Source organism: Microtus ochrogaster, linkage group LG4 (genome assembly GCF_000317375.1).
Source record: "Microtus ochrogaster isolate Prairie Vole_2 linkage group LG4, MicOch1.0, whole genome shotgun sequence".
NCBI lineage: Eukaryota > Metazoa > Chordata > Mammalia > Rodentia > Cricetidae > Microtus > Microtus ochrogaster.
The window spans coordinates 52,394,379-52,409,586 of record NC_022030.1 but is presented as its reverse complement, the minus strand read 5'-3'; the positions used below and the strand labels follow the sequence as shown (position 1 = coordinate 52,409,586).

At 43.6% G+C, this 15,208-nt stretch overlaps 1 pseudogene; it reads right to left on the bottom strand.

Annotated features, from left to right (window-relative positions):
* Positions 1-1,700: 1,700 nt before the first annotated feature.
* Positions 1,701-1,800, bottom strand: LOC113457707 (annotated as a pseudogene).
* Between the last annotated feature and the right edge of the window lie 13,408 nt (positions 1,801-15,208).

The following is a 15,208-nucleotide window of genomic DNA, read 5'->3' as shown; positions in this document are numbered from 1 at the left end:
GGCCTGTGAGTGGCAATCCGTGGGCGCTAGGGATCTTATTGTGGTGCTTGGGAAGGGTTTCCGCACACAGGCTGGGTCTTCAGAACGAAGCCCAGGGACGCATGCTCCTTGTTTCATGGCTGCCTCCATCTGTCCATCAGACCCCTCAGCCACAAAGACTTAAGAGGAGCTCATAGATTTACCGATTACAACTGTACAAATGGCACACAATCAGGGCAACCTGATCAATCTATCTGCCTGGAAGAATTACTCACTGTGTTTTATTATTATGTGTCTGGATAGGTAAAACATCGGTCAAGATTGAAATACAGTGTTAAATGTGTACCTTGCCTAAACCAGGCATAGGAAATTAATTTCCGTAGCCTGGCACTTGAGTTCTGTTTACACTCTCCCTGCTCAGCGAGCACCTTAATTAGCTTTGTGTGCCTTCTCCTCCCAGGATCTGTTTAGGAGCACCAAAATGTTTACTTTTCCTCTCTTCTACTTAAAAGATTGCTTTGATGACTTTTGCCGCATTTATAGGGTTGTGCATCCAAATGCAATAACTGATTTTACTACATCCTCATTACCTTTAAAAGAAACCTCGAGCCCCTGAGCCATCATTTCCCAGCCTCCCACTGTGCTCGCGCATCTTTGTGCGCAGCAACCTCTAATTTATTTTTTAATCTCTATTGATTGCTTTTCTGAACATTTCAAACAAATGGAATTATACAGTCCATGGTCTTTTGTGACAGGCTCCTTTTATGTATGTAACATAATGTTTTCAGGCTTACTTGTGATTACCACTTGTTCCCTTCATAGTTAGTCGCATAGTTTTTTGGTTTTTTTGTTATTGTTGGCTTGGTTTGTTCTGTGAGTGTGTGTGTGTGTATGTGTGTGTGTGTGTGTGTGTGTGTGTGTGTGTGTGTGTGTGTGTGTTCACTCATTTGTTTTGAGTCAGGGTCTCACTATATATTCCAAACTGGCCTTGAACTTGAAATCCTGTGACCTCAGCCTCCTGAACAGTGGGATTACATCCAACTGGCATTGTATTTTCTTTGCAGAGATACTATAGTTTGTTAAGTCATCCAACCCCACATCAGACCCATGGGTTGATTCCAGTCCTTGCTCTTTTGAGTGGGTTTTAGTGGGTAACTCTGGACATATGTCCTTTCCTGTGTGTGCTGGAACTTATGTACAGCACATTCCAAGAACTGACGTTTCCAGAGAAGATAACAGATGCAACTGCACTTTGTCTGGATCACAAAATTACTACATTGCACTCCCAACAGCCAGGTATGAGAAACCCATTTTCTCTGGTCTTTCCATGTTGCACGTTGCCAAAGTCATTCGTTTCTGCTAATCTATGGGGTAAGGAGAAAGGGAGGGAGGAAGAGAGGGAGAGAGAGAGAGAGAGAGAGAGAGAGAGAGAGAGAGAGAGAGAAAGAGGGAAAGAGGAAGAGAGAGGGAGAGAGGGAGAGAGAGAGAGAGAGAGAGAGAGAGAGAGAGAGAGAGAGAGAGAGAATATGAACCAGACACTGTAGTGGTAGTGCAAACCTGTCATCCCAGGACTTAAAAGATGGAGGTGGAGGCATCAGGAGTTCAAAGCCAACCTGGGTTTCACAGCAAGTTCAAGATTAGCTTGGGTTAGAGGATCCTCCATCTCAAAACAAACAGAGATACAAACAAACATCTCTGTCCTCTCTGAATGGCTTTATTTCATTGTTGCTTTGTTTTCCACAAATTTGTGTGTAATCCTTGTTCAGGGGCCATGCTGACCTTCTTTGTATCGTCCCAAGTGAGCTTGTCTTTGAATAATCTTTTTTATGGTTGAGACTGATGTCTATACTCACTTGACAGCTGTGTGTGAGCCCCTTGTTGGAACTACAGTTCCCTGATTTCATAGAGTGATAGCGAGAGTCTGCCAACTGTTATGTTTTGGTTTTCCAATGCTAAATTTTCACATCTTTGATATTTTGCACTTTGGCATTGATATACAAAAGGGTATAATTTTTTTAAGTAGTGATAATTACCTTCGCAACATACATAGTAAGAGGGATATGATTTGTTTATTCTCAAATGATGTCCATGGATCAACTGAAAGAGGAATTGTCCTTCGCTGTGGTGATTACTTTGGTTGGCAACATCTCTGTTCTTATAAAACTGCAATTCATATTAAATAAAAGAACACATCTCTTTATAGCCAACTGAACAGCTTCATTATATGTTAGATGCCTGCCACCAATTGCACTTGGGTTTCTTAGAAATAATAAGCCCTAGGATTTTCTGGAAGAGTACTACCAATGCCAAGTAAACAAAACAAAACAACAACAACAAAAAAAAACTAAACAGAATAGAAAGCAATACTTTGAATACTCTTGTGTGTGTGTGTGTGAGTGTGTGTGAGTGAGTGTGTGTGTGTGTGTGTGTGTGTGTGTGTGTGTGTGTCTGTGTATGTGTGTGAGTGCTTCATGTTTTGGTCTCATGTAGCCCAGGGTAGCCTCAAACTCACTTTGCAGCAGAGGATGACCCTGAACTCCTAACTCCTAAGAGGATTATAGACACGTGTTGCCTAAACCTGGCCTTTCCACTTGGTATTTTATCAAGTGACCTTATCATTTTGGAACTAAGATTTTTAAAGAAGTAAGTGGGGGCCTCGCAGGAGTGACTCAGTGGTTAAGCACACTGGCTGCTCTTGCAGAGGACCTGGATTCAGACACCAGTACCCACATGGCAACTTTTAGCTGTCTATAATTCTAGTTTCATCACGTCCTAGGGATCTGGTACCCTCTACTGGCTTCTCTGGCCACTGAATGCATGCGGCACACTTACATACATACAGGCAAAACACTCATACATATAAAATAAAAATAACTAAACCTTTCTTATAAAAAAAACAAGTAAGTGGATTTATATATGCTCTGGTTTACTTAAGTTCACTGAACAGTAAGCCGGAGACTTCTGCACAGGGTACAAGCTCTTCCCCTGAAGCAGCTTCCTTCAGCTTCCTGATGGCGACTGCTGCAGACTGGGGTATCAAGAAGGCAGGACAAAAACTCTCCACTCTTATCTCCACCTCATCAAAGGCACAATGGAGACAGCAGGGCTGGCGGTCGGACTCCTCAAACAGCAGCCTGCCCTGACTTGTAGATGGCCTGATGCTCTCCCGGAGAAAAGGTCCTGTGACTAAGGCGGCAGATAACAGGTGTCAGCCGTCAGACCCAGTGATTCATTGCCGCGCTGGAAGTGAGCCGGAAGCGCTCTTCAGGTGCTGCGGTTCTGGGTTATGCTCGAGCTAGGGTGGTGGCCAGGAAATGCCTAAGCAAGTTGACCAGCACCGATGACAGAAGTATGATCAGACAGACCCTCCTGCAGAAGTTTCTCTAGAAGCAGCTTTTCCACTGTTAGATAACACTTTGTTTTTGTCTACTTATTTACTCATTTACTTAGTTTCTCCAGACCAGCTTTCATTCTAGCCCAAGCTGGCCTGAAACATCGATAGCCCAGGCTGCCCTCAAGTTCACCGCAATCTTCACCCTTCTCCCCCAGTGCAGAGATCAGGGGTGTGCGCCATCGCACCCCCTCCCCCAAAGTCTTGAAAAGGAAAACCAGCCAGATATCCTGACGTATGCATGCAACCTCAGCACTTGGGAGACAAAGACCGGTTATTCACCCCGTGTTCAAGACCAGGCCAATCTATAGAACGAGTTCCAGGACAGCATGAGCGACAAGACCCTATTTCAATCAAACCAAGAACAAGGCACCCCTTCCCCCAACAACACACGTCTGTGTGAAGCTGCTTTAAGAAAGAAAGTGTAAAGATGAAAAAGTGTCCCATTCCCAAGATAAACTGAAGTAAACCGAGATGAAATTCTGACGTTCCCTGTCATGAAGGGAAGGACAGGTTCCATTTGACTTGTGCAGCTGATCTTGTTGAAGCGCTTCCCCAGCTTTCCCTAGAGCCTGCCTTCTCATCATGTGATAAGCTCCGCACCTGGCAGCCTCTGTCTGGATTTCATTTGCCTTGAAAGGAAAATGGGAGAGGAAAGCTAAGGCGGCCTCCCGCCCCGCCCTACCCCCACCTCCGTCCCCCACCCCCAGCAGCAGCGTGTACTGTACCGCAGCCTCCATGGGGAGGAGTCTGTGTGGACGTGGCAGCTCAACAAAAAGAAGGCTGTTTTTGGAATTCTGTGATTTTTCTAAGGACGTGGGCTCCTACTCTCTAGTTCCAGGAACTAAATCAACTCACTGTTTCTGAAGCTAGTTTCCTGGGCACATTTGGACAAAGGCCGGGCTTATCTGATTCAAGAGGAACCCGCTGCCTTCTGCTGTCGGACTTGCGGTCCCTTTTCTCCTCGTTGGTTCAATTGGACACGGGATCCCTTTTCACTTCCTAAAGCACACTGTCCCACAGTGTGGCTCAGGGTCATTCAACAGCTGGAATGCTTTATGATAGGGACGTTTGGTTCTTCTCATTAAGTAATGCGGTCCTAAAATAGATTAAAAAGAAAAGCACAAAGCCCTTTGGCTCTCCCGCCTGGCTTACAGGCAGCATAAACCTGGTTAATATACTTTCATGATTGTTTTTAAAGCAATCAGGTCCCTTGCAAAAGTCATCAAAAGCATCACTGGGTAACGATTTTAAGTCATTTTTATGTGTGTCAGGAAAAAAAAAAAACCTCTGCAGAATTAATAAGGAGCTACCTATGCAGTTATCATTTTACTAATAAATATGTAATACCTAATAAAAATGTAAGGCCGTGTGTTCAGAGTGGAAATTGTTTTAACATTAATTCCAGCATACAGCAAACAGACTGTAAGCATAGCATTTACAATGTTAGCTATCCCTGCTCTGCGTGAATTTTATAGCACATCTTGCAAAAGGTCACTTCAAAGGAACCTAGAAATGCTACCTGAGCTGGGAAGGGAGCAGAGAAACAGCAGGAATTAAGAACCCCCGTGGGCTGCTGGGGGAAATAAGAGCCCCTTTGTGGCACCTCAGGGTCCATTACTTCAGAGATCCCGAGGTAAATGGCTGACAGTTGGCAAGTTGGAAGTAAATGCTATTACCGAAAACAGTCACTGTGGTGCCGTAGAAGGCAAGTTTAAAAGGCTTTCTGAGCTTGGAGTGGTCACGAACATGTGTGACAGCCATTATCATCATGACGACACTGTTCAAAGGCCCAGTGATATATGTCACTGCACCCTTTAGACTGCTGCTGTTACTTACGGTTTATCTCAGTATTAGTAAGTACAAAGAAATCCAATTAAACCAGCTCAGATTACTAAGAGGGGACAGGTGACGCAGCAGCTGTCAGGGGCTGACTCAGTGTTGTTATGAACCCAAAACTGTTCTAAAAAAGAACGTCTGTGGCCAGGGGGTGGGGTTTGGGGGTGGCAGTTCAGTCACCAGAGAGATTGCCTTGTAAGTGTGAAGCGAGTTTAGCCTTCAGAACCCACATAAAAATGCTGATTTTGCCGGGTGGTGGTGGTGGCAGCGGCGCATGCTTTTAATCCCAGCACTCAGAAGGCAAGAGGACCTCTGTGAGTTTGAGGGCAGCCTGGTCTACAGCGTGAGTTCCAAGACAGGGCTACACAGAGAATCCTTGTCTTGGGGGGAAAATGCCGAATTTAGTGGCACATGCTTATAACCCAGCACCGAGGCTGGGGAGACCGACAGAGTCTGGGGCTTGCTGGCTACCCATTTAGCCTACTTGGTGAGCTCTATGCCAGTTGTACTGGCTGGTTTTGTGTGTCAACCTGACACAAGTTAGCGTCATCAGAGGAAGGAGCATCACTTGAAGAAATGTCTCAGTGAGATCCAGCTGTAAGGCATTTTCTCAGTTGTGACCAATGGGGAGGGCCAAACCCATAGTGGGTGGTGCCATCCCTAAGCTGCTGGCCCTGGGTTCTCTAAGATGGTGGGTTGAGCAAGCCAAAGCAAGCCAGTAAGTAGCACCCCTGCATGGCCTCTGCATAGCTCCTGCCTCCAGGATCCTGCCCTGTTTGAGTTCCTGTCCTGACTTCCTTCAGTGATGAACAGCAACGCTGAAGTGTAAGGCAAAGAAACCCTTTCCTCCCAAAGCGCCTTTTGGTCATGGTGTTTTGTCTCAGCAATAGAAACCCTGACTAAGACACCGGTGATGAAAGAGCTGCCTCAAAGATAGAAGACGGCCAGGTGCCACCGAGGTTGTCCTCTGACCTCCACACGCAGCTGCACACGCATAAACACGCACACACGGATACACACAAAATAAATAAAGGTGTGTGTGTGTGTGTGTGTGTGTGTGTGTGTGTTTGTTGTAATGAGAGGCCTAACATTGACTGACATCTGGGGTTTTGCTCAGTTGGTCTCTATGTTACATATTGAGGAAGGGCATTGTTCAGTGCCACCCCCTGAGCCAGACAGCCATCTTTATCACACCAGCCGTGCCTGTCTTTAAGCATGCATCGGGATCTCACCTGTAGACTGCTGGCTTTCCCTCACAGAAGGGGGAAGGATGTGGCGCCATTGGACCTTCACCTGCACATCTGGCCGCTCCTCCCAGCCGTTTGTACGCAGTTCTTTCCTAATTTCACATATTTCTGGGAGGGACGAGGGCAAGCTGGGACCCCATTTAGATGGCTATAGGGGAAGCCATCTTCATCCACACTGGGTGAAGACTTCCTGGTGTCCTGGCGGTAACCCTCTCATGCTGTAATTAAACCCAGTAAGCTCACCGGTTTCCCCAGGGTGATCTCTGGGAGAGTAGTACTTTGGTTTATTATCAGAACCTTGTCAAGGGTGGGTTGACATTATTATTGTCTCCCTCAGAGAAGGAATTTTAGTAATCAGGGCGTCCTAGTTGCTCTTCCACTGCTGTGACAAAATACCATGACCAAAGCAACCTATTAAAATAAATGAATGAAGCCAGTAGGTGGTGGCACTCACTTCTAATCCCAGCACTCAGAAGGCAGAAGCAGGCAGATGTCTGAGTTCGGAACCAGTCTGATCTATGGAGTGAGTTCCAGGACAGCCAGGACTACACAGAGAAACCCTGTCTTGAGAAACAAAAATCAATCAACCAATCAATAAAAACTCACAGTTCCAGATGGTTAGAGCCCTTGGCCATCACGGCAGGAAGCATGGCAACTGGAAGGCAGCCACGGCTCTGGGGCAGTAGCTCACAGCTCACATTGATCCACAAGAAGGAGACAGACAGTCAGCAGAGCTAACTGTGAATGGTTAGGGCTTTTGAAACCTCAAAACCATCCCAGGAACACACTTCCTCCAACAAGGTCACATCTAAATTTTTCCCAAACAGTTCTTACCGGAAGACCAAGCATTCAAACATATGAGCATATGAGAGCCTTTTCCTTCGTTCCCCACACAGGGTCTCTTGCTGAATCCAGTGTGCCTGGAGCTCCCTGTTTTGGTTAGCCTAACTGATCAATTTGCCTGTCTTCCCAGCTAGGATCTAGGCAGGCCTCTACGCACATCTGCCGTATATGTGGGTTCATAGTGCACTGCAGGTGCCTTACCTGAGCATTCACCTTCTTCCCATCCTTTAGAGCTTGTCTTAAAGGGACTGATGGGCAGATCTTGGGGTAACTGACAGTTACAGTATGTCTTTGCAGCCCAGAAAAATTACTGGGAGCAATATACACAAGACTTGCCCCAGGAACAACATAGATGTTGTTAACAATTTGGGTTAAGCCCTTCATAGTTTGTAGTATAGATTAATTATCAAGATTCTGCTTTATCTAATTCCCTTTTGGAAAAAAAAAACAAACCCCACATCACTCCACTGCTATTAGAGAGTTATTCTAAAAAGCATTCACATGAATGAGACAATTCATCCCAATTCAAAAGGGAGGTGGCTTTGGTGATTGCATTTGTATGAATACCTTGGAGGGAAACCGAGACTGAAATACGGTAAAATAGGGAAGAACGGTTAAAACCAGTCTACTTTGACCTCCCTGGCAGTTCATAGGCAAAGCTCTCTTTAGAAATATCTAGTACAATCAAGGGGCATTTCAGGTATCTAGGAAGAATCTGGAAGTTTGATGGACTCTCAAGGTGTTCCACAAGCAGGACAAAGGTGAATGCCAGTACTTGGAAGGCAGAGGCAGGAGGATTATGAGTTCCAGATGTGGCTCCATGCAAGCCCCCGCTATATTGGTTAAGTTTTCCTCATTGTTGTGACCCAACAACTGACAGGAGGCTACTTAAGGAAGGAAGGTTATGTTTTTTGCCTTTTATTAATTAATTTATTAATTCCTATTTTTTGATTGAAGTTCCAGGGACTACAATCCACCAAGGCAGAGAAGGTGTGATGGCAGAGAGCAGAAAGTGGCTGGTTATGTTATGTCCACAGTCAGAAGGCAGAAGATGAACGCCGGTGCAGAAGCGCTCAGCTTGCTTCCTTACTTTTTTTTAAATTACTTTTTGTTTATTGCTATATTTATTTATTTAGTGTGTCTGCACATGTGTCTGAGGGTTCCTATTGCTGTGAAGAGACACCATGACCACAGCAACTCTTGCAAAGGAAAACATTAATTGGGATGGCCTCTTTCCAGTTTCAGAGGTTCTGTCCAGGCACCACAGAACCAGACTTGGTGGTGCATCCTAGTACTTGGGAGGTAGAGCCAGGAAGACTGTGAGTTCAAGGTCAGCCTTTACTACATAGTGAGTTCAAGTCCAGCCTGGGATGTATGAGACCCTGTCTCAAACAAACAAAACCAACCAAACAAAAAACAAGAAGCATAAATAGCCGGAAATAAACCGTAAGTCATGGACAACAGGATGAAGGTTTGGCTCCTGTGGCACACTCAGATTCAAAGCAGTTTGCTGTATATGGGAACTGTGCCTTACTTTCCAGTCACTAGAAGCAGATATAAAAGGAGGAGAAAACCGAAGCCAAAATCCTGTATTGACAGAGCTCAAGCAAATCATCCCTTTCACGCAAATCTTCTCGGCTGCTGTTTCTCATTGCATCCAGAGAAGCCTGTGACCTTGAAAAGCTGAGCCCACCCTACCCCCTGACTATATCTCCTCTTTACAGGAAACACTGACATGAGGACAATCAGAAAAGCTGCTTCAGAGTTCGAGGCCAGCCGGGTGTACAGAGCTAGTTCCAGGATAGGCTCCGAAGCCACAGAGAAACCCTGTTTCAAAAAACCAAAAACAAATAAACAAAGAGCTGCTTCATATGAAAGAAAGAAAGAAAGAAAGAGAGAGAGAGAGAGAGAGAGAGAGAGAGAGAGAGAGAGAGAAAGAAAAAAGGAAGAAAGGAGAAGAAGAAGGGAAGGGCAAGTCATTTATTTCCAAGCTTCAACAAAACCACCTTAAAAGAAAATGTTCTTTTCTTTTCTAAGAGCAGATCTCAAGTTTTCTTCAACTTCAGCCTCTTCATTTCCTGTACGGCCCCCAGTTATCTACGAGAGCCTGTGCCCAATCGAAAATGAAATGGAGCTGAGTGAATTACCCATGGTGTGCCCAAATAATGGAATATCATTTAATGGGAAAATGAAAAGAGCTGTGACAGAGAGGAAACTGAAGTGCATTTTGCTGTGTGCAAGAAGTCTTCTGGCAGACAGTGGTGGTGCACGCTTGGGGCAGAGGGTGCTGGGGTAGAGGCGGATGAATCTCTGAGTCCGAGGCCAGCATGGTCTACAGAATGAGTTCTAGAACAGCCAGGGCTACAGAGAAAAACAAAATAAACAAACAAAAAAGACGTCGTCTGAAAAGACAGAATGACTGTACAAGTCAATAACATTCTAAAAAATGCAAAGTCATTGATACTGTGCAAAGATCAAGGGGTGCCAATGATTAGACGGGACAGACAAACAGGCAGAGCACACATCTGGGGGACAGTGAAAATATCCTGTATCACACTGTCCTGGGGGTGGTCTGTGTCATTACACGCCTATGTAAACTCAACAGAATTTGTAGCACGAGCATGAACTGTGATGTAAGGGTTGGTCATACCATGTGTCAGCGTAAATCATCTGGTACAATGTAGGTCCTCCTCTTGTGGGGCTGTTGACAGTGGAGGATGCTGTGTGGTGGGGGTGGAGAAGCATAGGAAGAATCTGGACCTTCCTCTCCACGCTGCTGTGAACCTAGAGCAGCTCTGAAAAGAAAATGTGTTTTTTAAAAAGGAAGATATGTATTAAGAACCAATCAGCTGGGGCTAGAGCAGCTCAGTGGTTAAGAACACTGGCTGCTCTTCCAGAAGACCTGGGTTTAGTTCCCAGCACCCACACGGCAGCTTATAGCTGTCTGTAAGTTCAGTTACATGGATCCAACACCTTCTTCTGGCCTCTGAGGGTGTTAGGCATGCACATGATGCAAGACATGCACACAGACAAAACCTGTACACATGCAATTAATTAATTAACTAATTTAAAAAAGAACTAAACCAACCCATCAAAATCAGGATCCCTGAAAGGAGGAATCATAGAAGAAAGTCAGAAATGGCTCCTGATTGACTCATATTGAAGAAGTTGCTTTTTATGGTTTTGGGGTTGTTTGTTTTTATTTATTTGTTTAAGACATGATCTTATTCTGTAGCCTTGGCTGAATTAGAACTTACTTTGTAGACCAGGCTAGCCTCAAATACTATCTGTCTCTGACTCCTGAGTACTAAAAAGTGTGCAAGCCAGGCCCAACAATGTTTTACATTTTAATATGAATCTCAACAAGCTTAGTTTCCTATGAGAAAAGCTTTCCTAAGATATGTAAATGCTAACTAGTACATGATATTCCAGATCTGAGTGTCCCAAATATTAACTCATAGGATAGATACCTTCAAGATTGAAAGACTTAGAAATCTTGATCTAAAAGAAAAATCAAAATTGTTTTATAGCATTGGGACCGACTATACTTTAATCACAGCTTCTCAGTCCTTAGAAAGGATAATAAAATTACCCACTAAAGGCGACTTGAACAAGTGTTCCCATGACTAATGAAATGACGATGCTAATGTACCCCTGAGATAAAAGACAGTCTATAAAAACATTACTGTTGTAATTACTGTTATTTCACACACCAGAAACAAATGCAAGGGCTATACTAGTTTCTTTTCTTTTCTTTTCTTTTTTTGATAACATAATGAAATACCTGAGGGAGGCTAACTTTATAAAGACAAGAGAGTTACTAATAACAATTTCACAGTTTGGGAGGTTGAAAGAGTCAACAGGATGATGCAGATTCTTGCAAGGGCCCCATTCGGCTCCATCCTCTCTGGCAGGCAGCCACAGTAGAGGGAAGAAGTCACATCTTGAGAGAAGAAAGCAGTGGGTGTGGTGGTGCACGCCTATGATCCCAGCATTTGGGAAGTAGAGGCTGGGAGGTGAAGAGTTAAAGTTCAGCCTTGGCTACATAGTGAGTTCAGAGCCAGACAGAGCCCTGTGAGAGTTGCCTCAGTAAAACTAAAAAATAGCAGGGAAGCAGAGAGACTGGGACCTCTTTTCTGATAATAGTCCCTAAAAAGTGAGTGCCTATAGGCCTGACTTCAGAAACTAGGGGAAAACAAGACAAGAGATGCCATGAAGAAACCACGGGAAGATGGATGGATGTCGCCACTGACGCTCATTGAGCTCTGCCTTCATTTGTTACAGTGTGGGAGATAATCAGGTCCTGCTTTTGTTCCTGCCTTATATAACAGAATTACTTTTGGGAGCTGAATGGGGTTCATATTGACTCTTAGCCCCATTCCCTTCCAGTAAAAAGCTGTGACTCATTTTGTGTATTTCATCGAGCTACGGGGAGCCAGGGAGACAGAGGAAGTGGACCTATAAGCACGGTCTAAACAATAATGAAGAAGATGGAAGGCTGGCAAGGAAGCTGAATCTGAAGTTGTTCCTAGCTTTCTGTCCTTATTCTTCTTTGTGTAGTCCTTTGTCCCCATCTGTGTCTGAAGCTTACAAGATAATAGGTTTGCTTTGCTCACAATGGACATTGCTAAGAAATCACACGGTGCCTAGTTCATAGGGAAATTTCAATAAATGGGTCTGAGTGAGTGAATTATATCTCCTTTAACGTCATGGAAACTGAGGTTCTGATTGGATTTTTGGCACTCAGCAAAAATACCTTTTGAAAATTTGCCTCTATTACAGTTATTGGTTGGCTTTAAAAATACATACATACACATATGCATAAACATTATTTTTATGTATATAGGTGGTGATTTTGAACATGTGAATGCGGGTACCTTTAAAAGAAGATGTCATGGGGCTGGAGAGATGCCTCAGAGGTTAAGAACACTTTTTACCCTTGAAGAGGACCCTAGTTCAATTCCTAGAACCCACAGGGCAACTCAGAGCTATCTGTAACTCTGGTTCTAGGGGATCCAATGCCCTCTTCTTCTGTGGACACTAGGCATTCATGTGGTATACATACATGCAGACAAAGCATTCATATACATAAAGTTAAACCTAAACTATAAGAAAGAAGGATCAAATCCCCTGGAGGTAGAGTCACGGGCCTTTATGAGCCTCCCAACATGGTTGCTAAGACCTGGGGGTACTCTACAAGAACAGTAAGAACTCTTAACTACTGAGCCATTTCTCCAGCATCCCCTTTTTGAAATGGGGTCCCATACATAGTTCACCTTGTAGCCAAGGTCCACCTTAAATGTCTGATTGCCCTGCCTGTCCTTCGAGAGTGCTGGAATGACAGGCAGGCACCACCACACCCCACTCAGTTGTATTTTCCTCTCACCATACAGACTTCAGACTTGGCTTAGGATGAATTGTTTGCCTTTTACACTTTGCTGAAGGACTTGGATCCTTCCACTGTCTCATTATCATCCCAGACCAACATTATTTTCCATGAGATCCAGCAGGAGCTTGGTTATCAAGCCCCTTGGATAACTGGCTATAAATTTTATAAATTAGATATGAATATCACCGATATCGAGTGATGTCTATAGTATAACTGTCACTGCATGGCATCACCTTTCCATAATCATAGTTATCACTTCATCTTCTCAAGAAAAATAGTATTTTGAGAGGCTGGAGAGATGGCTCAGGGGTTAAGAGCATTGCCTGCCCTTCCAAAGCTCCTGAGTTCAATTCTCAACAACTACACAGTGACTCACAACTATCTGTAATGAGGTCTGGTCTGCAGGCATACACACATACAGAATTGTATAAATAATAAATAAATATTAAAAAGTAGTATTTTGATTGCTGTTTATGTGGAAACCCCACTTCAGACCCATATCTCTCTTCAGACCCTGCCTCTAAGAAAGCCTGCCAAACAGCATCTCCTCCAGAGGGTATTTAAAGTCCCCTCTTTGAAAAAAACCCCTTATGGTGTCCCCCTCTTTCCTGAGATCACCTGGGAATGCTTTGCCCAGACTAAAACCTGGACGTTCATTTGGATTGATTGACTTATTGCATCGGTGGAGTTACCCACTACCGGAGCATATTTTTACTTCTCAATTACTATCAATAAAAGGAAAAATAAAAGGAAAAGTCCTAAATTACAACAGAAAAGCCCAAATAGCATTCCAAACAGAATTTGTCCCCAGGGCATTTATGAGACTCAAGTGATATGTCATCTTTACGAAATGTTTAAAACCGAAGGGAAACTGTGTGAGGCAATGTTACCTGAAGTACTAATTAAATGTGATCATTCAGCCAACTGAGTGTATCAGCTCACTGCTATTTCCCTGGCATTCTGGAGGCCAAGTAGAAGGATCTCCCAGAGCTCAGGACCAGCCTGGGCTACAATGTTCCAAGAGAACATTGTCCAGAGAGCCTAAGCTTTTTGACATTCTCTTTGACAGTGAAAGAAAGGAAAAGAAGAGAAAGAAGGAAAGAAAGATCTCCCAATAAGACTATTTTTTTTAAAAAAAATTGTAACAGTATTACCAGCGTTGGCTACATAGTGAGAATTGTTTACAAACGAATGTATAAGTAATAATATAAAGACACTGTGTTTAAGTGAGATATGATGTTGCCTGCTTATAATCCTATCACTTGGAGGAGACAAAGAAAGACCTGGAGTTCAAGACCATCTTGGGCTATAGACACCCTATCTGAAAAAAGATGTATATCATGCCATCTTCAGAATTTCAAAAAGAAAAAGTATATGTTATATTAAACTGTAATATTAAATATTGGCATATTTAATATTGATATAATATACTAATATTTAATAAGCTGATAATACCAGTATACCATTAATGTTTATATATTAACTTAAACTAAGAGTAGTTAAAAGGTACACATATACCAGTGTAACTCCAGTGAATCTACAGGAGACTGTGGTATTGAAGCAAACATGCCCATCTGGCTGCTTATAGATTTAACTCAATGACAAGTGTAGAGTATCTAGCACCTGCCGAGATCGTGTCATGGAATTATTTTAATTAGCATGACCTACTCTATCATGGTCAAGGTTCAAATGAGGCCACATTTCCCATTAATGGTTAATCATTGGGACTTTGCTGGCTCATGTATATAAGGAGTCTCCTTTCCCTCTTCAGCGTTCTTCTTTTACTACCAAGGGGTCCCACAGTCCAGCCCAGTTTAGAACTGCTTCCAAACACCTGCGAAAGAGTCTGGGGAATCTGATTCGTCCTCAGCATCACATTTTCTGAGGTTGCAGCTTCTCAAATGTGGCTGTTTGTCACAGTTCAACCACCATCCTGAAAAGCACAATTAGAAGTGTTAATCCCAAAGACAGGAGGAAAAAGACCATCGACCCAAGTCATCGTGGCTAAAATAATTAGAGCAACAATTAATTAAAGCAAGCTTTTTTATACATGTACACGGGCTGCCTCCTACTAAGGCAGGGCTCGAGAGATCAGCATTGGATGTGGGAAGACAAGGCTTGTATAGCTCAGGGGTAGGAAATTTTCAAATAGATAAAAATAGGTAGGGTTACAGGAGCAGAACATAAACAGGTGGTCAAGACAAGGTAATCCTAGGGGATTATATAACCTTTCAAAACAAAGATAGGTAGCAAGATGGTTATAAACAGCTTATTGAAACACAGGCAGTACAGCACCAATTGGAGTTCAGGTTACGGGGGGAAATAGCCCAATCCTTGGCAAACAGAGGTTTAATCATAAACAGGAATGAACCTAGTTGTCTTTACTATAAGCCTAACATTGAGTCAAGCTGGTTCTTCAGGACCAGTTCTTAAAAGTCTAGATCCTGATACCAGACCTAGGAGAGTCTGGGCCAGTCTGCTCCTTCCTTCCTAGCCAGATTTTCCTGAAGACTATTTTAG